Genomic DNA, 26,033 nt, shown 5'->3' on the forward strand with positions numbered 1-26,033 from the left:
ATATAAGTGAGATCATATGGTATTTGTCTTTCTCTGTCTGACTTATTTCACTTAGCATAATGTTCTCTTGGTCCATCCATATTGTTGCAAATGATAAGATTTCATTCTTCTTTATGGCTGTGTATTGTATAAATGTACCACAGTTTCTTAATCCAGTCATCTACCGATGGGCATTTTGGTTGTTTCCATGTCTTGGCTATGGTGTGTAGTGCTGCAATAAACTGTGGAAAACAGTATGGAGGTATCTCATTCTTTTGTTTTTATTGATGTGTTTAAGCCTACAAATTTTCCTCTGATCTCTACTTTAAATGTATCCAGCCCTTTTGGTTCTCTGAGCAGTACCATGGCGGTCGGCAAGAATAGTGCCTTACACAAGGCGGTAAGAAGGGAGCAAAGAAAAAAGAAAGATTGGTATGATGTGAAAGCACAATCTATGTTCAATATAAGAAATATTGGGAAAACACTAGTCACGAGAACTCAAGGAATTAAAATTGCATCTGATGGTCTCAAGGGTCGTGTTTTTGAAGTGAGCCTAGCTGATCTGCAGAATGATGAAGTTACGTTTAGAAAACTCAAGTTAGTTACTGAGGATGTTCAGGGCAAAAACTGACTGGCTAATTTCCATGGCATGGATCTTACCAGTGACAAAATGTGCTCCATGGTAAAAAAAATGGCAGCCCATGATTGAAGCTCATGTTGATGTCATGACTACCGATGGTTGTTTGCTTCATCTATCCTGTGTTGGTTTTACTAAAAAAAAAAACAACAATCAGATTCGAATGGCCTCTTTTGCTCAGCATCAATAGGTCCGCCAAATCCAGAAGAAGATGAGGGAAATCATGACCCGAGGTGCAGACAAATGACTTGAAAGAAATGGTCAATAAATTTATTCCAGATAGCATTGGAAAAAACATAGAAAAGTTTTGCCAATCTATTTATCCTCTCCTTGATGTCTTTGTTATTAACAGAAAAGTCAAGATGCTAAAGAAGCCCAAGTTTGAATTGGGAGAATTCATGGAGCTTCATGGTGAAGGTAGCAGTTCTGGAAAAGCTACTGAGGATGAGTAGGTGCTAAAGTTGAACGAGCTGACGGATATAAGCCCACAGTCCAAGAATGTTTAAAATTCAGATTTTTCACAGCGACAAATAAAGCCCATTGGTGATTTTTTTTTAATTTATTGTGGTGACAATTGTTAGTAAAATGTTTTTTTTTATGTATCCAGTAGTCTCTGATATGTAGTACTTTCATTATTTGTTTTGGGTTTGTTTTGGTGTTGTGTGTGTGTGTGTGTGTGTGTGTGTGTGTGTGTGTGTTTGGCGTTCTGTAATTTTGACTTTATTTTCCTTTCACCCAAGAGTTGTTTAATAGAAAATTTTAAATTTCTAGTTGGAAGAGCTTTTGGGGTTTTGTTTCTAATTCTAGTTTTATTTTACTATAATAAGTATTGTCTGTTGTCGCCCCAATAAATTTTAATTTAAAGAATAAAAAAGTATTGTTTGTAACATTTCCACTGTATAGAACTTATGGATGCTTTTTTTGTGACCTAATATTCAATCAATTTTTCTGACTATTCCACGTATAGTTGAGAAAGGAGGTGTATTCTATATTAGTAGGTTTTAACTTCAATAAAGAGCAATGAAATCTACTTTATGTTGTTTACTTCTTCCATATTCTTACTTATATTTCTCCCTTTTGATCTATTCTGCACTGGGAGTGGAGTGCTACAGACACCTATTATCAGTGTGTTTCTATCTGTATCTCCGTGCATCAGTGGTTTCTGCTTTTTAAAGACAGTTATTTGGTGCATAGATTTGCATAGCTGATATACCTACATTGTGAAATTGGCTTTTAACATTATAAAGTATCCTATTTTTTGTCATGTTTAATTATTTTGGCCGAATTGTACTTTGTCTGATATGAAGGATCACTGTCCCCACTTGCTTATTATTTCCATTTGCATGTGGCTTTATTTTGGGCCTGTCTGAATCATTTTGATTTAGATGTATCTCCTGAATACCACATATAGCTGGGTCTTGCTTTGTGAGCCATGTTGAAAATATTTTTATTTTAGTAGCTGAGTTAAGCCCATTCACATTTACTGATAAGACAAATATTTTTGGTCTCAAATCTGATAGATTATTTAAATTGTAATCACCATGTGTATTATATATATTTACTGTTTCTTTTTCTTCATGATGTGTTTTCTTTGCTATTGTAATTTATAAATTTTTTTTGAATCTGTAGTCAGAAAATTATAAGACACTGAAGAGAGAAATTAAAGAAGATACAAATAGATGGAAACACATACCATGTTCATGGATAGGAAGAATTAATATCGTTAAAATGTCCATACTGCCTGAAGCAATATACAAATTCAACGCAATTCCTATCAAACTACCAAGGACATTTTTCATAGAAATAGAACATATTACCCTAAAATTTATATGGAACCATAAAAGACCCCAGATAGCCTTGGCAATCTTGAGAAATAAGAACAAAGGGGGAGGTATCACGATACCTGACATCAAATTATACTACAAGGCTATAGTAATCTAAACAGCATGTTACTTGCATAAAAACACATGCATAGATCAATGGAACAGAACAGAGAACCCAGAAATAAATCCATGCCTATATGGTCATTTAATCTATGACAATGGAAGCAAGAATTTACGTTGGGGTAAAGACAGTCTATTCAATAAATGGTGCTGGGAAACCTGAACAAACACATGCAAAAAAAATGATGCAGGACCACCTCTTTACACCATATACAAGAATAAATTCAAAATGGACTAAAGACTTAAATGTAAGATCTGAAACCATAAAACTCCTAGAAGAAAATATAGGAAGAAACTTCACAGATATTACCCGGAGTAAGATTTTTACTGATTTATCCCCTTGGGCAGGGGAAGTAAGAGAAAATATAAACATGTGGGATTACATCAAACTAAAGAGTTTTTTTTCTTTTCTTTTTTTTTTTACAGCAAAGGAAACCATCAATAATACAAAAAGGGAGCATACTGAATGGGAGAAGATATTTGCCAATGATATATCTGATAAGGGGTTAATATCCCAAATTTATAAAAAAGTCACTCAACTCAACTCCAAAAAAACAAACAACTCAATTAAAAAATGGGCAGAGGACATGAAGAGACATTTTTCTAAAGAGGACATATAGATGGCAAACAGACATATGAAAAAATGCTCAACCTCACTAACAATTAGAGAAGTGCAAATGAAAACTACAATGAGATACCACCACACTCCGGTCATAATGGCTATCATCAATAAATCAACAAACAACAAGTGCTGGTGAGGATGTGGAGAAAAGGGAACCCTTGTGTACTGTTGGTGGGATTGCAGACTGGTACAGCCACTATGGAATACAGTATGGAGGTGTCTCAAAAATCTGAAAATGGAACTACCTCATGACCAGCAATTCCACTCCCAATTATCCATCCGGAGAAATTCAGAACTTTAATTCGAAAAAATTTATGCACCCCTATGTTTATTGGAGCACTATACAAAATAGGCAAGACATGGAAACAACCAAAATGCCCATCGGTAGATGACTGGATTAAGAAACTGTGGTACATTTATACAATGGAGTATTACACAGCCATAAAGAAGAATGAAATCTTATCATTTGCAACAACATGGATGGACCTAGAGAACATTATGCTAAGTGAAATAAGCCAGACAGAGAAAGACAAATACCGTAAGATCTCACTTATATGTGGAATCTAAAGAAAAGAATAAATGAATGAATTAAGCAGAAACAGTCTTGGAGACATAGAGGAAAAACTAAGGGTTGCTAGATAGGAGGGGGGATGACGATAAGGGGAAGGTGAGGGGATTAGAAAGCACAATCGATAACCACAAGATTGCCACGGGGATACGAAAGTCAATTTGGGAAATGTAATCAATAATGTCGTAAAGACTTTGTAGGGTATCCAATGGACACTTGTCTCATTAGGGAGACCACCTCAGGGATGATGTAGATGCCTGATCACTGCACTGTACACCTGATCAGGCATGAACAATAATGAATGTCAACTACAATTATATATATATAGTTACAAGAAGTGGAGTACAGCATTAGGAATAGAGGCAGTGGAAATGTAATGGCTGTATGCAATGTCGGAGAGGTAGTAGATGGGGGAGGGGAGTTATCACTGTGTGAGGGATATAAATAATAAATATCTAACTATTACATTGTTTTGTACATCTGAAACTAATAATAATAATAAAGAATGGAAATGAAAAAAATTTTTTAAAATAATAAATAAAAAAAATTTTAAATTTCTTTTGATATTTCGGAACGCTTACATTTTTGTTCCAGTGTTTATTTTTGTACTTGTAATTTCTTCAAAAGAATGAAGCATTTTCAATTTTACCAAGTAATTTTACATTTTTAAAAGTGATTATAGCCAATACATTGAAGTTTTAATTTCAAAAAATATATTTTTCATTTCTAGAAGTTTTTTTATTCTTTTTAAATCTATATGTTCTTTCTTTTAAATGGGATCCCGCTCTTGTAATTTTTCTCGCTTAATTTATCTCTTTAATCATTTTAAGCATACTTAATTTAGAGTCCTTAACCAACAATTCTACTCTTTTATGTTCCTGGGGTGCCACTTCTCTTTCCTGTGTCATTTGACTCTTTTCCATGACAGGTTGTTCCCTTACTTGTTTATAAATGTTTCTGGTGATCCCGCCTCTGTGGCAAGTTGTAGAGCTGGGCATCCAACCCTCTGATTCCAAGTCCAGTGTCCTCTCTAAGATGCAACAGCTCACACACTGACCACTGTCCAACCACAGCCACACTCCACATACACACAAGGCCTTCCACAAGGAGGATATTTTCCAAACAGAAAAGCAGATCTAATAAGAATGGCTTTCTTAAGAGAGTGACAGAACAAAATATCTTAAATTAGAGCTGCCTGAAAATCTAGAACCTGAGGCTCCCACAATACATCCACCTATTGCCCTGGGTATTCATACATGCTATCTGCCTTGGGCAAACTGACACCTCCACCTTTGTACTTCCATAGATACTCCACACCTATTGTCTATTCTCCCACACACACATAGAGTTTTATATTATTGATTCAATAGTTTTTCATTTAACAAATATATTTATTGAGTATCTACTCTTATATAGCAGGACCTCTTCCAAACATAGAGATAAATCAATGATTAGGACAGAGTGAACACTTCTAAACAACCCAGATCTGAGATTCTTGGTCTTCTGTAACATACAACTTACCTTCTTGCTTTGTTTTCTTTCCATGACACCTATTTTCCCATTCCACCTCCCCTGACACATCTATCCCAAAGAAACATCTAAAATGGCGAGTATTTCTTTTTAAGATAAATTTAAAGTAAACTAGTTCCAAGAATTACAGGATATCCCCTGAAATAACTGAAGACACTTTGGTGCATGTCAGGACAAGCACCAGGAAGCACTGTTATTGATGTTCAAAGAATCTGTGTTAAACACACCCATGGATGAAGAAAGCACAGGGGAGGTCAGCAGAGCTAACACTTCTGAACAAGCTCAAGCTGGCCTATAATAGGGAAATATTTGCCCAGTTGGAAAATTTCTTTTGAAGAATGAGGTCATTCAGCAATCTAGAGCCTTTCTACAAGATGCGAGAGTCCTTGGCATAAGCAGGGAGTACCTTTGACAGTATTTCTGTGAGAACTTTCTTTTCTCCTCTATTGCAGCCTTGCTTCTCAATTCTTCCTCGTCCTGATATCCTCATAAATATCACTGCCTCATTCCTCTGAGCTTCTGAAAGCTGAGACATTTTATTATTTTGTGCTTACTTGGGTTACATCCACATTTCTAGTCCTCATCCTGAGCATTTAAAAGAAGAATTAGCACCAATCCTTCACAAACTCTTCCCAAAAAATAGAAGAGAAAGGAACATTTCCAAATTCATTCTATTAGATCAGCATTACCCTGACTCCAGAACCAGGCAATGGCATCACACAAAAAAAGAAGAGTTATGAGTTTCCTTTATGAATAGAAACACAGGAATCCTTAACAAAATACTAGGAAACAAATCCAGCAATATATAAAAAGGATTATACATCATGATCAAGTGGGATTTATTCCAAGAACGCAGAGTTGGTTTAGCATCTGAAAATCAATGTGATATATTAATGGAATGAAAGATAAAAATCATATGATCATCTCAGTAGACACAGAAAAAGCATTTGACAAAATCCAGCACCCTTTTTTGATTAAAAAGAAAGACAGGAAAAACTAGAAATAGAAGGGAACTTCTTCAACCTAATAAAAGCCATATATGAAAAACCACAGCTACCAACATACCTGATAGTGAAATATTGAATGCTTTCTCCCTAAGGTCAGGAAAAGACAAAGATGTTTGCTCTTGCCACATCTGTTTAACATTGTTCTGGAGGTTTCAGCCAAGGCAATTAGGCAAAAATAAACAAACAAACAAATAGCATCCAGATTGGAATAAAAAGTAAAATTATCCCTATTCACAGAAGATGTGATCCTGTGTATAGAAAATCCTAATAGCCAAAACCATCTTGAAAAGGAAGAACAAACTTGAATGACTCACACTTGCCAATTTCAAAACTTACTGCAAAGTTACAATAATCAATGTCATATGGTACTGGCATGGGGATACACATACAGATCAATGGAAAAAAATTGACAGTCCAGAAACAAACTCTTCAATTTCTGGTCAATAGATTTTTGATAAGGGTGTCAACATAATTAAATGTGGGAACGAATAATCTTCTCCACAAATGATACTGAAACAACTGGATATCCATGTACAAAAGAATAAATTTGTACCACTGCTAAACACCAATACATGGTCAATCACACTATATATGATCATTAAGTTGAAATAGATCAGAGACCTAAATATAAGAGCTAAAACTTTAAAACTCTTGGAGAAAAATATGGAGTAAATCTTCTTCAACTTGGTTTAGGCAATGTTTTTTGTCTCTGTTGTTTTGTTGTTGTTGTTGTTGTTTTGGGTAGGACACCTACAGCACAAGGAACAAAAGAAAAAAGATAAATTGTACTTTATCAAAATTTAAAACTTTTCTGCTTCAGAGGACATCAAGAAAGTGAAAAAGCGTCTTTGAGTTACTAACAATTGTCACCTAAATAAATTTAATTAAAAAAAAAAAAGAAAGTGAAAAAGCAGACATCATCAAAATGGTGGTGTGAGGTGAGCCTCTGGAACTCTCTCCTGGAATATACAACAAATCGAACAAATACAACTCCACAAAGGACTCCATGCACAGCAGACAGGCAAGACGAAGAGTCTCACTAATGAATTCGACTAAGGTGGGCAAATTGCGCAAGCAGGAGAGGAGGGAAGGGAGAAGTGCAGAGACGGAACCGCTCAGGTGCAGGACGTAGACCTAGCTCACAGCTCCAAGCTTGCTGCATCCCAGAACGACCGTACCTGCAGGAGAGTGGAAAAACTCGGGCTGCTAGGGCTCAGATTATGGCCCACAGGACTGAGGGAACAGCATATAACACGGCTGAAACCAACGCTCACGGCCGAGACCTCAGAGCAGACTGAATGAAGAAGGCTGAAAACAGTGGTTTAAGCCCACACTGCCACAGAGAACGGAAGAGAGCCTTAGGCACAGAAATAGCCACCCCCTCACTACCCTCCCAGAGCTCTCCCCACCCCACCTGCCCAGTGCTAGAAGTTGAACAGTAACAGTGTCAGATCAAAAGAACAGAATATTTGGAGTTCTGAGACATGTGGTCCGCAGACACAGATTCGCAGAACAACTAGTTCCGGCAAAGGGGAGGGAGCTGTGGAAGCAGGCCCCTCTGTGGAGGTGATCGCTGCCATTGCTCTGGGCCACCTCTCAAATCTCACCCCGCCTCTGTCCCCACCTATGGGGGCGGATCCCTGCAGGAGTAAACAGAACTGTTGAAACACACAGGCTCTGAATCTGGTGCAGGAAGAGCTTTAGAACTTCAAAAGCTCTCTGCATACCCACATAACACTGTGCCCCGTGACCCAGGTGAACAGGAGACCCAGGTGAAGAGGAGAAGCCCGCCTTCCAGGGAATCTCCCCATTGTGTGAGAAGCTGGAATAGTGCAGAGAAAAGCTAACACTACACTGTGAGACAGAAAAAAAGGGCTGCAGTCGGAGAGAAAATAAAACATTCTACCAACACGTACTGGAAAACAAAAGAAAGACCTCTTTCTATCAACCTGTTGCAGAACCCACTCCTGTAGATGTCTAGGAAGATAAATAATAAATCAGTAATTTCCATGAATAACCAAGGTAACAAGTCAGCTCAGGAAGAAAATGAAAAGTCTCCAGAAAAGAAACTTAAAGATATAGAAATATGTGACTTAAATGACAGAGAATTCAAGATTGCAGGTCTGAAAAAAACTCAACGAGATGCAAGAAAACACAAAAAGGCAGTTTAATGAACTCAGAAACACCATAAAAGAAAAATATGAGCATTTTACCAAAGAAATTGGAATTTAAAAAAAGAACCAAATAGAATTTCTGGAGATTAAGAACTCAATAGAAGAAATTAAGAATGAAATAGCCAGCTTAGGTAGTAGAGTTGACCAGATGGAGGAAAGCATCAGTGACATCGAAGATAGAAACATGGAAATTACACAGATGAAAGAAGAAAGAGACTTGAGACTTAAAAGAAATGAAAGAACTCTACAAGAACTTTCTGACTCCATCAGAAAGAGCAATATAAGAATAATGGGCATACCAGTAGGAGAAAAAAGAGAAGGGAACAGAGAATATATTCAAACAAATTGTCGATGAGAACTTCCCAAACTTGTGGAAAAACTGGATCCTTGAATCCAAGAAGCAAATAGAACAACTAATTACCTCAATCACAACAGGCCTTCTCCAAGGCATATTGCATTGAAGCTATCTAAAATCAACGACAAAGAAAGAATCCTCAAGGCAGCCAGGGAAAAGAAGACAGCAACCTACAAAGGAAAGCCCATTAGATTATCATCAGATTTTTCAGCAGAAACTCTACAAGCCAGGAGAGAGTGGAACCAAATATTCAAACTATTGAAAGAGAGAAATTATGAGCCAAGAATAATATATCCAGCAAAGATATCCTTTAGATATGAAGGAGGAATAAAGACCTTTCCAGACATACAGAAACTGAGGGAATTTTCTAATACATGACCTGCACTACAAGAAATACTAAAGGAGGCTATTCGACCACCATCAACAGGGACAATTTGTGGCAACCAAAACATAAAAAGGGGGTGAGTAAAGGCCTGAACCGGAATATGGGAATGGAGAAAGTAAGCGTGCTGAAGACAATGGAATACTCTAAATATCAAACTTTCTTTTACATAAAATTAAGGGTAACCACTCAAAAAAAAAAATCCAGAGCTGAAATATATACTGTAATAAAAGGAAAAACAGAGGGAAACATCATAGAATATCACCACACAGAAATAATAGACAACAACAAAAAGGCAAAGAAACAATGGAGACACAGCCTTACCAGAAAACTAAAGATAGAATGACAGGAAATCCTCACATATCAATAATCACCCTAAATGTAAATGGACTGAACTCACCAATAAAAAGGCACAGAGTAGCAGATTGGATGAAAAAAACTAAACCCAGCCATATGTTGTCTCCAAGAGACACATCTCAGCTACAAGGAAAAGCATAGACTCAAAGTGAAAGGGTAGAAATTGACACTCCAAGCAAGTGGTACCCAGAGAAAATCAGGTGTAGCCATCATGATATCAGATGAAACAGACTTCAGAGTGAAAAAGATAACAAGAGACAAAAATGGACATTTCATAATGGTAAAGGGGACGATACAACAAGAAGACATAACAGTCATCAATAGTTATGCCCCCAATCAGGGAGCACTGAAATATACCAAGCAACTACTAAGAGAACTAAAGGGAGAAATTGACAAAAACACAATTATACTAGGGGACTTAAATACATCATTGACAGCTATGGCTAGATCATCCAAACAGAAAATAAATAACAAAATAACAGCCCTAAATGACTCACTAGATGAAATGGACATAATTGACATTTATACAGCACTTCATCCTAAAACATCAGACTATACATACTTTTCTAGTGTACATGGAACGTTCTCAAGGATAGACCATATATTGGGACATAAAATTAGCCTCAGCAAATTTAAGAAGATTGAAATCATACCAAGCATATTCTCTGATCACAAGGCTTTGAAATTGGATATCAACTGCAAAAATAAAGCAGGAAGAACCACAAATACATGGAGATTAAACAACATACTTTTAAAGAACGACTGGGTCAAAGAAGAAATTAGAGGAGAGATAAAAAGATACATAGAAACGAATGACAATGAAAATACATCCTACTAACATTTTGGGGATGTAACGAAAGCAGTTTTCAGAGGGAAATTTATATCATTACAGGCCTATCTCAAGAAACAACAAAAATCCCAAATAAATAACCTCATGTTACACCTTAAAGAACTATAAAAAGAAGAGCAAGTGAAACCCAAGGTCAGCAGAAGAAAGGAAATAACAAAAATCATAGAAGAACTAAATGAAATAGAGAAAAAAAGAGAAAACATTAATGTGACAAAGAGCTGGTTCTTTGAAAAGATTAAGAAAATTGACAAACCCTTGGCTAGACTCACTAAGATAAAAAGAGAGAAGACAATAATTAGCAAAATCAGAAATGAAAAATGGGAAGTTATCACGGACACCACAGAAATACAAAGGATCATCCAAGAATACTACGAAGGATAATATGCCACCAAATTCAATAACCTAGAAGAAATGGACAAGTTCTTAGAAACATATAGCCTGCCAAGGCTGAACCATGAAGAACTGGAAAATCTAAACAGACTGATCACCAGTAACGAAATTGAATCAGTCATCCAAAACCTTCCCAAAAGCAAAAGTCCGGGACCAGATGGCTTCACTAGCGAATTCTACCAAATCTTCAAAGAGGATCTAATACCAATCCTGCTCAAACTCTTCCAAAAATTAGAAGAAGAGACAGTACTCCCTAACTCATTTTATGAGGCCAACATTACCCTAGTACCGAAATCTGGTAAAGATACCACAAAAAAAGAGAACTACGGACCAATATCTCTGATAAATACAGATGCAAAAATCTTAAACAAAATTCTAGCAAATCGAATACAACCATGCATTAAAAAGATTGTTCATCACCACCAAGTGGGGTTCACCCCAGAGGCACAAGGATGGTTCCATCACATAAACAAAATAAAGGACAAAAACCATATGATTATATCAATTGATGCAGAAAAAGCATTTGACAAGATTCAACATCCATTTATTTAAACACTTAATAAAATAGGTATACAAGGAAAACACCTTAAGGTAATAAAGGCCATATATGACAGACCCTCAGCTAATATAATTAACAGTGAAAAACTGAAGCCCTTTGCTCTACGTTCAGGAACATGACAGACATGTAGACCAATGGAATAGAATTGAGAACTCAAAATTAAAACCATATAAATATGGACAGATAATTTTTTTTACAAAGAAGCAAATAACACACAATGGAGGAAACACAACCTCTTCAATAAATGGTGCTGGGAGAATTCGAAAGCCACATGCAAAAGAATGAAACTGGACTGCTATCTGTCACCATGTACCAAAATTAGTCCAAAATGGATCAGAGGCTTAAGCATAAGACTGACACAATAAACTGCACAGAAGAAAACATAGGTACTAAACCTCTGGACCTTGGGTTCGAAGAGCATTTTATGAATTTGACTCCAAAGGCAGGGGAAGTAAAAGCTAAAATAAATGAATGGGACTATATCAAACTTAAATGCTTCTGCACAGCCAAAGAAACCTTTGACAAAATAAAGAGGCAACCAACTGAATGGGAGAAGATTTTTGCAAAGAGTGCCTCGATAAAGGGCTAATATCCAAAATACAAAACGAACTCATGCAACTCAACAACAACAAAAAAAACAAACAACCCAATTGAAAAATGGGCAGAGGAGCTGAAGAGACATTTTTCCAAAGAGGACATACAAACGGCAAATAGACATATGAAAAAATGGTCAACATCACTAATCATCATAGAAATGCAAATCAAAACCACAATGAGATATCACCTCACCCCAGTCAGAATGGCTACCATCAACAAGACAAATAGTAACAAGTGTTGGAGAGGCTGTGGAGAAAAAGGAATCCTCATACACTGTTGGTGGGAATGCAGACTGGTGCAGCTGTTATGGAAGGCAGTGTGGAGGTTCCTCAAATAATTACAAATAGAATTACCGTATGACCGAGCAATCCCTCTCCTGGGTATCTACTCAAAAAATCTGAAAACATTTATCCATAAAGACACGTGTGCTCCAATGTTCATTGCAGCTTTACTTACAGTGGCCAAGACATGGAAACAACCAAAATGTCCTTTGATAGATGAATGAATAAAGAAGTTGTGGTATATATACACAATGGAATACTATTCGGCGGTAAGAAAAGATGAAATAGGAACATTTGTGACAACATGGATGGATCTTCAGACTGTAATGCTAAGCGAAATAAGTCAGACAGAATAAGCAGAGAACCATATGATTTCACTGATATGTGGTATATAAACCAAAAACAACAAAAGAACAAGACAAACAAATGAGAAACAAAAACTCATAGACACAGACAATAGTTTAGTGCTTACCAGAGGGTAAGGGGGGTGGGGGGTGGGGGGTGGGGGGTGGGAGATGAGGGTAAAGGTAGATGAAGGTAAATATATGGTGATGGAAGGAGAACTGACTCTGGGTGATGAACACACAATGGGACTTATAGATGATGTAATACAGAATTGTACACCTGAAATCTATGTAACTTTACTAACAATTGTCACCCCAATAAACTTTAATTAAAAATAAATAAAATTTAAAAAAGAAATAATATTCGATTTCTTAAACAGAGTGGTGTGAACATGAGTGTTCATTGTATGAAAATTCTTTATACTTTACACACATTCATATTTTTGTGTTCAATCAATATTTAATAAAACCAATTTTTGAAAAGTAACGATATATATCTACATCACTACTGTAGAAATATGTCAACAACTTATATGGTTCAGTGATAATGTTGAAAAGCTTTATGGATGATATTAAATAAAATATGAACCAAAATGTTAATAATGGTAATGTAGAATATTACATAGAATATGCACAAATTGTTAATAGTGGAAATATGAAAGAAAAATGTTAACAGTGGTTTTATATAATATTAAATAAAGTATGTACCTGATTTTAATAATGGTTATGTATAATATTAAATAAAATGTGTACCAAACTGCGAACAGTGTTCCTAGGGGAAGTTTGGCAGTCTTTAATTTTCTCTGTTGTGTAGCAGTTGGAGTTTTTGCAATTTGTTATCAGAAAGAAAAAGAAAATGAAAAAGATTTTAATAAAGAATCATAGATAAGCAGGAAGTATTAAAAGTACATTATATGGCAAAAATACTGGATGGATTAAAAGGGAAACTGTCTAAAAGCAGAGCAAAAAAAAGGGTTCTTAAAGTAAGCCAGACATAGTGTAGTGTAGTGGCCAAGGAATGGAAAGAAAGTGATGGAAGGGCTCCAGGGACTGATGAGACAAGAAAGAGCCCAAATCTAATGAGGGGAGGAGGTAGAAAGAGGGAAGATGTGCTTTTAGGGGGAGGTTGAAGAGATCAGTTTTAGAAATGATGTGTTTGAGACATAATAGCGAACTTATTCTCCTTTTATAGGTGAGAATATAGGCACAGAGAATTGAAGCAACTTGCCCAAGTTACTCAGCTGAGAAGTGGTGGAAGTAGAATTCAAATCCTGGCAGTCCACACCGAAGGCCTTTGTTCTTAACTGTTTTCCAATTCTGCCTATTAATATCTATTAGGCAACGTCCAGTTCCACATCTTTTTTTTTTCCAAATTTTATTTTTCTAGCATTTAAAATAATTTTGAATTATAGTTGATATACAATATTATATTAGTTTCAGTTGTACAACATAGTGATTCAACATTTATAAACCTTACAAATCTGATAACCACAATAAGTCTAGTATCCATCTGTCACTATACATAGTTATTATGCTATTATTGACTCTACTCCCTACGCTGTACCTTACATCCCCATAAATTTATAACCGAAAGTTTGTACTTCTTAAACCTCTCCCCCTTTTCTGCCCATCCTCCCATGCCCCTCTGGCAACCATCAGTTTGTTCTCTGTATATTTAATATTAGGGAATTGAAAAGAGATGTTAGAACTGAAAAAAATATATATTTGGGAGTAAGTTACATGACTTACATGTAACTGTTACATGTAACAGAGATGACTGTTAAAACTGAGAATGAGCAGTGAGAGTGGCACTACCAAGTTCCTTCCGCAGGAACTACACTCAGCAACTCAGCATCAAGCCCCATTGCTTTGAACTGTATCTGTGAGCATCTGTGCTTTATCTCGACTTATTCATGTGCATCCATTAGGAAGCCCTGTCCAAAGGTAATTGTTTCTTTGCTTTATGCCATTTCGGCTTATGAAAGGTTTCATAGGAACTTTTGGATAGTGGAGGAAACCTGTATTTTTCTTCTAAGTAAAGATGCCCTTTCTTTTTTTTTCTTTTCTTTCCTTTATTCTCTAGGTGAGAGAATCAGAGAGTGAGAAAGCAAGGAAATAGAGAAAATCTGAGAACCATATCACAAATAAACATTGTAAAATAATATTTCAAATATTTTTAGAATAAAAAAATAAAAATGTGAGAAAAGAACACTATGTTACCAAAAAAAGATAAGGAATAATTGAAATGACTTCTAGAAATAACAAATATTATAATTAAAATTAAAACCTCAATGCACAATTTAAGGAATTAGATATATTTGAAGAAAGAATTGGTCACTTGGAAGACGTTTCTCGGGAAATTTCCCAAAATGCAATACAAACAGATTAAGAGAAGGAAAATATGAAAGAGACATAAATAGAGGCATGTAGAAAAGCATGAAAGTGTTCAACATATACTTAATAGAGTTCCAGAAAAATAAATTAAAATGTGGAAAAAATAAACTGCAAAGTTGTAATAACTAAGGATTTTCCACAATGGTTGAAAGACATGAATCCTTAGTTAGCTCACAGTTCAAGTGAATAAAAATAAAACTCAGCCACAAAAGCTCACCATGAAAATGTATCTATGCAGCAAAAAGTCACCGTCAACATTATAGGGAAACATAGTTAAGGACAAGTAAAGTGAACAAAAATGAGTGATGCTGGAACTCTCATACATTGCCGTTGGGAATGCAAAATGGTATAGCGGCTCTGGAAAAATGGTTGAGCAGCTTCTTGTAAGTTAAACATACACTTATCATGTGACCCAGAAATTCCACTCCTGGGTATTTATCATAAAGAAATGAAAATTTATATGCTCAAAAACCTGGTGCAAATGTTATAACAGCTTTAGCTCTGATAGCGAAAAACTAGAAGCAACACAAATGTCCTTCAATGAATGAATAGATAAGCAAGCTGTGATAATCTATAAAATTGAATATTTCTCAGCTATAAAAATAAACTACCAATACATGCTACACCATGGATAAATCTCAGATGCATTTTGCTAAGTGGAGAAAACCTGACATAAGGTTCCATACTGTATGATTTCAATTACATGACATGCTTGAAAAGATAAAACTGTAGTGATGGAGAACAGGTCTGTGGTTGCCAGGAACCAGAGATAGGGGCAGTGTGTAACTATAAAGTGGTGCATGAGAAAGTTTGGGAGATGTTGTCATTGTTCTGCATGCTGATTATGGTAAGAATAACACAAACCTACATGTATTAAAAGCCATAGACCCATACATCAAAATAAAAAGTCAATTTTACTATATAATAATTTTTTAAATTAAAAGTGGAAAACTGAATAAACCAATAATTGCTGAAGAAATATAAAAGATAATCCATAATCTAGTGCTAAAAAGTCACCAAGCCCAGAGTGCTTAATAGGAGATGTCTTCTAACCCTTCAGAGAACAGATGTTCTCCTTGTTGCACTGTTAAAGAACTTAGAAAAATATTAAGTTTCTAACTCTCTTTCTGTGATGCTAACTAGCATAATCCTAATATTGACAACAGAAAAAAGAGTCCTAAGAAAGAAAGAAGAAAAGGAGGAAAGGAGAAAGAAAAGGGTGAGTAGAATAAGGAAAAACTATGGGTCAATCTCACTTATTGATATACGGTTGACATTTGAACAACACATGTTTGAACTGCATGGGTCCACTTATATGAGGATCTTTTTCAACTACCTGTACTGTTTTCAGTTGGTGGTTGGGAATCCGTGGATGCAGAGGGCTGACTGTATGCAATGTTCTGCACCATTTTATATAAGGTACTTGAGCGTCTGTGGATTTGGGTATCCGCAGGGGGTCTGGAACACACCCCTCCCAGATACCAAGGGACAACCAAGTTTTGGGGCAGTCAAAATAATATGTGGATTTTTGACTGCATAGGGGTTGGTGCCCCTAACCCTCATGTTGTTCAAGGGTCAAGTGTAGATACTAAAATCCTAAATATAGAATATTAGAAAATTGAATCTAGCAACATATTGAATGAGTGGTACATCGTGACAAGAAATAAGAGAAAATTCCCCAAGAATATTTTAGGCTTTGCAAGAACTTAATACGACAAAAGCTCAAGCAAGTTGTTTTGTTAAATATGATAGCTATGGGGCCAAGAAAAAACACTATATATATATGCAGTGTATTTAAATGTACAGAAAAAAATATCTATCCATTTCTGGCAATATAAGACAGTAGATATCCTTTAAAACCCTTCACTAAGGGACATATATAAAGCCTAGATAAAAATATGACAATCTCCTTTTAGTTAGTTAGTTAGTTTTAGTTAGTTAGTTACAGTTGCCAGCACAAATTCCTTTTATATAATAACTGAGTGCAAAGGAAGTAAGAAAACTACTGGAGTACAAAAATGTAGAAGATGATGCAAACTAACGTGGTGAACCACCAAACATGGTGCTGGCTGCCCTACCCCAAGTTGGACTGTTTCTCAGCCGTGGTCACTAAGAGACTACTACAGCCTACAGCCTGCAGGACCAGGAGAGAGGCCTGGAGCCCAAACAAGGCTGGAATCCTCCAGGTCCCTACCCCTTCATGAAACAGACTAGAAAACAATCCTCCTACCACCTATGGAGATACAAAGCAGTTTGGTTGACTTGGACTGGCTTAAGGTGGAAAAAAAATCTCCCCTTAACCTTAGGTGTGCCCTCATGCAGATCAGGGTTAGAAAATCTACTTTGCCTCCTGCGCTGAAACTGCTCTAACAAAGATTAAAAATGACCCTCTAATTGCCAAACCCAATGGACATTCACCACCCCCACCCTTTACCTTCTGGATTGTCATAAGGGATTTGACAGTGGTCCACTAGTCTCTTCTAGAATGTCTCTACTAGCCCAGCTTCAAAAGCATTGCCCTCTCCTGGTCCTCTTTTCACCCCACCTCCACCCCAATGTTGTTTCTCTGTCTCCTTCATGCTCCTCTCTCCCTCTACCTGATTCTTTCTAAGGTGTCATCCTCAGTCCATAACTGTTCACATGCGCTTTCTGATTGATTTTACCTGACCTCAAGAATTTAATCACAAACACTTCCTAATCTTTGTCCTAGCCCAGAACTGTCCCCTGAACTTTAGAATACTATATCCAAATTCCTGCTATGCAAACCCTCTTGGGTGTTCCACAGACAGCTGTAACCCAAAAAGTCCGAAACAGAGCTCATCATTCCTTCCCCTGAAAATTTTCTCCTGTCTTTCATCTCACCAAAGCACACAGACAGAAACCTGAGGATTATCCTAGAGTTCTCTTCTCACCCTCCACAGCCAATCAAACAACACGCCCTGGTAATTCCACCTACTTCACACCCATCACCCATTTGTCTACTCCTGACCTGATTCCACTGCTTTAGTTCAAGCTATCTTTTCTACAGATCATTGCAAACACCTCCTAACTGGTCTCACCTTCTAGCCTTGTCAGTCTCACATCCGTACCCAGTGCCACCTGAGTGATTTACCTAAATTGCAAACCTGACCTTTTTATTTTATTTTATTTTTGCTTTTTCAATTTAAGTTTAATTTTTAAAAACATTTATTTAGTTATTAAGATATAATTGTCACATAATGTTGTGTAAGTTTAAGGTGTACAATGTGTTGATTTGATACATTTATATATTGCAATATGATTACCACCATAGCTTTAGTAAATATCTCTATCATGCCACATAATTATTATTTCTTTTTTGTGGTGAAAACATTTAAGATCTAGTCTCTTAGCAACTTTGAAGTTTATAACAGTATTGTTGACTATAATCACTATGTTGTGCACTAGATCTCCAGAGCTTATTCATCTTCTATTTGCAAGTTTGTACCTTTAGCAATATCTCCCTAATTCCCCCACCCCCTGGTAACCACCATTCAACTCTGTTTTTATGAGTTTGGCTTTTTCAGGTTCTACATATAAGTGATATCATACAATATTTGCCTTTCTAGGTCTGGCTTATCTCACTAAGCATTATGCCCTCAAGGTCTATCCATGTTGTCATAAATGGCGGAATTTCCTTCTTTCTCGTGGCTAATATTTCATTGTATATATACACTACATCTTCTTTATCCATTAATTCATTGATGGACACTTAGGTTATTTCCATATCTTGGCTATTGTAAATAATTCTGCAACGAACATGGGAGGGCATATATCTTTTCAATATCCTGTTTTCATTTCCTTTGGAGATATACTCAGAAGTGGGATTGATGGACCATATGGTAGTTGTATTTTCAATTTTTTGAGAAACTTCCATACTGTTTTCCATAGTGGCTGACCCAATTTACATTCCCACTGTCCCTTTGAAAAAAAAGAAAAGAAAACCCTTCCACAGTGCCTCATTTCCTGCCAAGCTTTGTAGCATGGCATAGCTGGCTTGGAAAAGCAAGGAAGCCCTTCTTGAGCTGGTCTTGGACACCTCTCTAGTATCTCTCCATACTGATTGTGCTCAGCACATTATTCACCAGTGATCCCAGTGAGGCTTATAGGGAGCAACACAAACCCCACTGTTTATTATCTCTAGGCCTTTTCTCATGCTGGCCCCTCTGCCTTTCCTGTCCCAGGCCACCTGATCAGTTACTATTTGTCCTCTTTGTCATACCCAGGCTCTTTCTTCCAATAGTACTCTTCTATCTCCATAGTCTCCTGTGCAGACCACTAGCATACGTGTTTTTATCCATGTAATGTGTTTTTCTCTCCAACTGAGTTGAAAGCTCATTAAGGAAAAACACCCCAACTTACTCAGTGGTGCATCTTAGTATATATAGTAGAAGCTCAGTAGGTACTTACTGTCTGAACTGAATCTGAAACACAGAAAGTAAAAATTTTTAAACCAAGTAATGATAAAGATTTTATAAAAGATGAGAAATGCTCTTTTAAAACTGTCAAGGAATACATAAAAGTACAAAGAAGAAAGCTGCAAATCCCCCTGAGTCCCATCACATGGCAAAAGCTAGCATCTACACATGCAATGAGGGAGACAGAGAATATAACAATCCAGATAGCCTGAAATAATTTCATGAGAATACAGTTGGACTAGACATATTATATCTAATAAAACATATGAAATTTAATAATACCTTAATTTAACTTGAGGAAAAAAACTAAAGTGAATCTGCAAGAATATTTTAAACTATCCATGAACATTTCTGCAGCACGAGCAATATTCATGAGCTTTTAAAAGTGATTCAGACTCCCAGGCAGATGATCTGCATTTGGCAGAGTAGTTAACAATTTCAATTACTATGTAACTTTGGGGTTGGTTAAGATGTTCCCAAGAGGAAAAGAAAAGTTTTACTCAGAAACAAAATGTATTGAGTTAAGCAATGGGGAGTTCAAAAACAATTATTATTAAGAGTGCCACTGTTTTTTTTAACTTTGTAAAATTGGTTTTCATTACTTTCACTCTTGGTTCAATAAAAAGGCTTTTAAATTGGCTCTTTTCAGAATTTAATAAGCTCCTTAAAAGTGATGCAAATATTTCTTAAATCCTGAAATAAGCTTTCCACTGCATTCAAATGTGTCCACCCAAAAAGTTTGATTCCAATCAATGGAACTTAAGACATGTACCTAATTGAAGGATTACTTAGTGTTACTTAGTGGGAACCTTACAGAATACAATGTAGGAGAGCCATGGCCCCTACTTTTCAGACACTTACAATCTGATAGAAATGTGTTCATTCATTCCACGATATTTTTCACAGAAGATGACAAAGTGCCTAGCACTGTGCAATAGACAGTGGTTGTGATATTTCCATCACACCAAGAGTAAATGGAGAGCTAAGAAGTCACTTTGGACTGATACAGTCACAGAACTCAAATATCTCATCAGTGAAGTCTCCACCATTATGGTAGCATCAATACCAGAGACAAGATAGTCAAAAAGGGTACTAGTTGGGGGGTCAGTGTTATCAAGATTTTTTTCAGTTACCTGGTCTCACAGTTTTAGAGCAAAGGGTGGTTTCTGTATTAAGTAAGCTGATTTTGAGATCCTGTTGAGGAATTCACAAGAAAACAGCCAATTCTCAGTTCTTCTAGACTCAGCACTCTACTGCCATTGATGTCCAGATCTTAAACCAAAGGGTCTTACTTTGTAGATGCCTTTTAGAATGACTGATAGAACAGTAAATTAATGAGTCTGAACTCTGGAGCCAGGCTGCCTGAGTTTCAATCCCAGCCTGTCTCCTTACAAACTATGTGATGTTGGTCTACTTACTGAATCTCTTTGTGCTTAGCTTTCTCATCTTTAAAAGGGGGATAATAATACTACCTATATAATAATTTGAGGGTTAAATTAAATAGCAAATGCTCAATAATTGTTAGCTATCTTGTTTTCCAAGGGAGGGAATAGGAAGATAAGAGGGCCATGGAGAGAACATGAGTGAATGAGCACACACTTAAGGGGTGGGAAGGGAAAGGAAAGCCAGACAGGAAAGTAGAGAAAGGCAGAAGAATTGGAAGGCAGATAAAAGAGTGTGGTGTCCTAGAAAGCAAGGAAAGAGAGTCTCAAGAAACATAAGGGGCGATCCAGACAAGATGGCAGAGTAGGTAAATGCTGTGATTACATCTGCTTATCATCATAACAAAATTACAACTAAACTACAGAATGACCATCTTTGAGAATCACCTGAAGTCTAGCTGATCTGAAGCCCTAAAACTAAGAACATACAAAAGAAGCCACCTTGAGACTGGTAGGAGGGGCAGAGACATAGAACGGGCTGGTCCCACACCTGCATGGGACCATTAAAAATTAGGAGGGATATCTCAGCTGTGAAGGGACCCCCAGAGGAGTGAGGGGTCCCAACCCCACACTAGGCTCCCCAGCCCAAGGTCTCAGTGATAAGGAGAGAAGTCCCTATAATTTCTGGCTACGAAAACAGCAGAGATTGTGGCTGAGTGAGACGAGGGCAGCTCCAGTCCCAGGAACTCCTCTTAAAGGGCCTCTGCATGGACTTACTTGTTGACAGACTCACTCTGAGCTCCAGTGCTGGGGCAGCAGCTTGAAAGGCATCAGAGATATATGAATGAGGAAGAACTGAGTTGTCTGGTTTCAGAGCAAGGACTGGAGGGGCAGCTTTCTCCCTGACAGAGGAGCTGGCAGAAGCCATTGTTTCTTTGTTGGGCACCCCCCTTCCAGTGTGTAAAGGCAGGCAGCCACCATAACTGAGTCTCCATCAACCTGGCTAACACCGTTCATTCACCCTGATCCCCTGAGTTCCCACCTTGCCCAACTTTTGGGAACCCCCAAGCTGCTTCCAGTGGCTTTTCCTCATAAACAGCCTGTCTTGGCTCATGCTGTGGACTTTCCATAAATCTCTCAAAGTTTCACAAAACCCAAACACACTGCATCTGGCTTCGGCATATTCAGTACTTCTGACTGAGCAGCCCCAAGTCCTGCACTAGCAACAGCCAGCCTTGGTTTGTGACTTAGTCTCTTGAGGCATCTTCAAGCCCAGCATGGGCAAGGGCCATCAGTGGAATGCTTTGTGGCTCATGCCAGATTGTCCTGTGCAGGGCACAGGCTGCAGCTGAACTTGCCTTGAGGTGGGACCCCTCCTAGGAGGCCCCAGGACTAGCACACCTGGTGGCCAGCTTTGGACCCAGCCAGAGCAATACCAGGCCGCCTCCAAGGAAGACACACCCAAAGAGCTCACTAGGCAGGCACCAGAGCCCTGCTACAGCAAATCCTGCTCTGTAGGGTCAGCCCCTGTACCACTACACTACTCCTCCACTGCAGTCACGGCCAGTCCTCACAACCAATGAGCCCAACAGTCAATCCCTCCCAATGATGTGCAAACAGCAACCAAAGTTCAGCTATGAAAGGAGGGCAAACACAAAACGCAAGAAACACACCTGGAGCACCCAACTCTGGTGAGGATAGTGACTGTGCCACACAGCACACCTACTACATTAGGCCACTCTGACTAGGAGACATAGCAGCCCTACTTAATACATAGAAACAAACACAGAGAGGCAGCCAAAATGGGGAAACAAAGAAACATGTCCCAAATGAAAGAACAGAACAAAGCTCTAGAAAAAAACTAAACAAAAAGGAGAAAAGCAATCTACCAGATGCAGAGTTTCAAACACCGGTTACAACGATGCTCAGTGATCTCAGAAAGAACTTCAACAAAGAGATAAGAAACATAAAAAGGGAGATAGAAACCATAAAAAAGAACCAGTCAGAAATAAAGAATACAATAACTGAAATGAAAAATACATTACAGGGAAGACACATTAGATTAGATGAAGCAGAGGGTCGAATCAGCAATTTAGAAAATAAGGTAGCAGAAAACACCCAAATAGAACAGCAAAAAGAAAAAAGTATCCAAAGAAATGAGGATAGTTTAAGGAGCTTCTGGGGCAACATTGGCATACCAACATTCATATCATAGAGGTACCGGAAGGAGAAGAGAAAAAGCAAGGAATTGAAAAGCTGTTTGAAGACATAATGACTGAAAACTTCCCTAACATGGTGAAAGAAATAGGTATATTTCCAGGAAGAGCAGAGAGTCCCAAACAAGATGAACGCAAAGAGGCCCACACCAGGACACATCATAATTAAAATGCCAAATGTTAAAGACACAGAGAGAATCTTAAAAGCAGCAAGAGAAAAGCAGCTAATTACCTACAAGGAAGTTCCCATAAGACTGTCAGTAGATTTCTCAACAGAAAATTTGCAGGCCAAAAGGGATTGGCACAAAATATTGAAAGTGAAAAAGCAAGGACCTACAATCTAGATTACTGTACCCAGCAAAGCTATCATTTAGACAGGAAAAGAGCTCCCCAGACAAGAAAAAGCTAAAGGAGTTCATCACCACCAAACCAATGTTACAAGGAATCTTAGAGGGAGTTCTTTAAGGCAGAAAAAAAAAAATCATAACTATGAATAATAAAATGGCAATAGCTACATATCTATCAACAATTACTTTAAATAAAAATTGATTAAATGCTCTAATCAAAAGATAGTGTGGCAACTCTTCCAAAAAATTGAAGAAGAGACAGTACTCCCTAACTCATTTTGTGAGGCCAACATTACCCTGATACCAAAACCTGGTAAGGACAGCACAAAAAAAGAAAACTACAGACCAATATCTCTAATGAATACCGATGCAAAAATCCTAAATAAAATTCTAGCAAATCGAATACAACAATGCATTAAAAAGATTATTCATCACGACCAAGTGGGGTTCATCCCCGGGGCACAAGGATGGTTCAACATTCGCAAATCCATCAATGTGATACATCACATAAACAAAATAAAGGACAAAAATCATATGATTATATCAATTGATGCAGAAAAAGCATTTGACAAGATACAACATCCATTTATGATTAAAACACTTAATAAAATGGGTATAGAAGGAAAATACCTTAACATAATAAAGGCCATATATGACAAGCCCTCTGCTAATCTCATAATTAATGGAGAAAAGCTGAAGCCCTTTGCTCTACGTTCAGGAACACGACAGGGATGTCCCCTATCACCTCTGCTTTTCAACATAGTGTTGGAAGTCCTTGCCAGAGCAATCAGGCAAGAGAAAGAAATAAAAGGCATCCAAATTGGGAATGAAGAAGTTAAATTATCACTCTTTGCAGATGACATGATGCTATATATAGAAAACCCTAAAGACTCCACCAAAAAGCTACTAGAAACAATCAACGAATACAGTAAAGTTGCCGGCTACAAAATCAACGCACAAAAGTCCATTGCCTTCCTATATACTAACAATGAAATCTCAGAAAAAGAAATACAAAAAACAATTCCTTTTGCAATTGCAGCAAAAAGAATAAAATACCTAGGAATAAACTTAACCAAGGATGTGAAAGACCTATATGCTGAAAACTATAAGACATTTTTGAAAGAAATTGAAGAAGACACAAAGAAATGGAAAGACATTCCATGCTCATGGATTGGAAGAATCAACATAGTTAAAATGGCCATATTACCCAAAGCAATATACAGATTCAATGCAATCCCCATCAAAATCCCAATGGCATATTTTAAAGAAATAGAACAAAAAATCATCAGATTTGTTTGGAACCACAAAAGACCCCGAATAGCCAAAGCAATCTTAAGAAAAAAGAACTATAATGGAGGTATCACACTTCCTGACTTTGGCCTGTACTACAGGGCCACAATAATCAAAACAGCATGGTATTGGCAGAAAAACAGACACATAGACCAATGGAATAGAATTGAGAACCCAGAAATAAAACCACATAAATATGGACAGATAATTTTTGACAAAGAAGCTAAAAACATACAATGGAGCAAAGACAGCCTCTTCAATAAATGGTGCTGGGAGAATTGGATAGCCACGTGCAAAAGAATGAAACTGGACTGCTATTTGTCACCATGTACCAAAGTCAATTCAAAATGGATCAAAGACTTAAGCATAAGACCTGACACAATAAACTGCATAGAAGAAAACATAGGTACTAAACTTATGGACCTTGGGTTCAAAGAGCATTTTATGAACTTGACTCCAAAGGCAATGGAAGTAAAAGCTAAAATAAACGAATGGGACTATATGAAACTTAAAAGCTTCTGCACAGCAAAAGAAACCATTGACAAAATAAAGAGGCCACCAACTGAATGGGAGAAGATTTTTGCTAACAGTGCCTCCGATAAGGGGCTAGTATCCAGAATATACAAGGAACTCATGCAACTCAACAACAAAAAAACAAACAACCCAATTGAAAAATGGGCAGAGGACTTGAAGAGACATTTCTCCAAAGAGGACATACAAATGGCAAATAAACATATGAAAAAATGCTCAACATCACTAATCATCAGAGAAATGCAAATCAAAACCACAATGAGATATCACCTCACCCCAGTCAGAATGGCTATCATCAACAAGACAAATAGTAACAAATGTTGGAGAGGTTGTGGAGAAAAAGGAACCCTCATACACTGTTGGTGGGAATGCAGACTGGTGCAGCCGTTATGGAAGGCAGTGTGGAGGTTCCTCAAAGAATTACGAATAGAATTGCCGTATGACCCAGCAATCCCTCTCCTGGGTATCTACCCAAAAAATCTGAAAACATTTAGAGATAAAGACACGTGTGCTCCAATGTTCATTGCAGCTTTGTTTACGGTGGCCAAGACATGGAAACAACCAAAATGTCCTTCGATAGATGAATGGATAAAGAAGTTGTGGTACATATACACAATGGAATACTATTCGGCAGTGAGAAAAGATGATATAGGAACATTTGTGACAACATGGATGGATCTTGAGAGAGTAATGCTGAGCGAAACAAGTCAGACAGAAAAAGCAGAGAACCATGTGATTTCACTGATATGTGGTATATAAACCAAAAACAACAAAAGAACAAGACAAACAAATGAGAAACAGAAACTCATAGACACGGACAATAGTTTAGTGGTTGCCAGAGGGTAAGGGGGGTGGGGGGGGA

The 26,033-nt window shown here is 37.3% G+C and overlaps 1 pseudogene; it reads left to right on the plus strand.

Annotated features, from left to right (window-relative positions):
- Window positions 1-368: 368 nt before the first annotated feature.
- On the plus strand, window positions 369-1,163 carry LOC109438360 (small ribosomal subunit protein eS1 pseudogene; annotated as a pseudogene).
- Window positions 1,164-26,033: the final 24,870 nt, after the last annotated feature.

The sequence above is a fragment of the Rhinolophus sinicus genome, chromosome 18 (assembly GCF_057876585.1).
Source record: "Rhinolophus sinicus isolate RSI-liver-muscle chromosome 18, RSI-T2T, whole genome shotgun sequence".
Lineage (NCBI taxonomy): Eukaryota > Metazoa > Chordata > Mammalia > Chiroptera > Rhinolophidae > Rhinolophus > Rhinolophus sinicus.